Source organism: Dipodomys spectabilis, unplaced genomic scaffold (assembly GCF_019054845.1).
Source record: "Dipodomys spectabilis isolate Male_0828 unplaced genomic scaffold, ASM1905484v1 ptg000505l, whole genome shotgun sequence".
In the NCBI taxonomy this organism is placed as follows: domain Eukaryota; kingdom Metazoa; phylum Chordata; class Mammalia; order Rodentia; family Heteromyidae; genus Dipodomys; species Dipodomys spectabilis.
Genome location: NW_024871182.1, coordinates 617,282 through 618,138, shown reverse-complemented (window position 1 = coordinate 618,138; position 857 = coordinate 617,282). Strand labels below are relative to the sequence as shown.

Here is an 857-nt window from a genome sequence, read left to right as displayed (position 1 = left end):
TTTTTTTATAAGTCTTTCCAATTCCTAACAAATTGGGTGATGTCATTGTTTCTGATGGAGGCATAGAATTTCATTGTGTATATATACCAAATTTCCTTCATCCATTCATCTACCGAGGGCCATCGGGGTGGGCTCCGTATCATAGCTATTGTAAATAATGCTGCAGTAAGCATAGTTGTGCTGGTAGTTTTAGTATGGTCTTGTTTGTGATCATTTGGGTAAATCCCCAAAAGTGGGATTGCTGGGTCATAGTGGAGGTTTTTATGGAGTTTTTTGAGGACCCTCCATACTTTCCAAAGTTTACACTCCGACCAAGAATGCAGTAGGGTTCCCTTGGGGCCACATCCTCTACAGCATCTGGAACACTTCACGAATTTGCATGTCAACCTTGTGCAGGGCCATGGCAATCTTCTCTGTAATGTTCCAATTTTAGTGTATGTGCTACCGAATTGAGCACAAAACATTTTTTATATATAAAGTTCAACTGATTTTCTTAAACTGGACAATTCAAAAAAGTAAGTTCAAAGGAATTTTCATGAAGTTTTAGAACCATGTATTTCTTACATAAGCACACATTTAAGAATAAAGTCAAGATTGACATGTCAAAAATTAAATAATTCCAGATAATTGTTGAGATGTGTGGGAGGAGGAATTCAATTATTCTATACAAGGCACCTGTCATAATGAACACTGCAGAAAGTGTTCAGGTTTGTTAAAAGTTTTAATGTTTTAAATGTATTTAAATTTGAGAATTTGCTTATATATGCCAAAATTAGGATGGTTTGGCAGGTCATAAAACTTTTCTATAAAGTATTTAAGATTTATGGTAGCAGATATATGCTACTAAGTATGTAAAT

The 857-nt window shown here is 34.9% G+C and overlaps 1 non-coding gene across 1 annotated transcript; it reads right to left on the bottom strand.

Annotated features, from left to right (window-relative positions):
- Positions 1 to 351: 351 nt before the first annotated feature.
- LOC122099204 lies at positions 352 to 457 on the bottom strand. The gene has a single exon (XR_006145872.1). It is a non-coding gene; the product is annotated as a U6 spliceosomal RNA (small nuclear RNA).
- Positions 458 to 857: the final 400 nt, after the last annotated feature.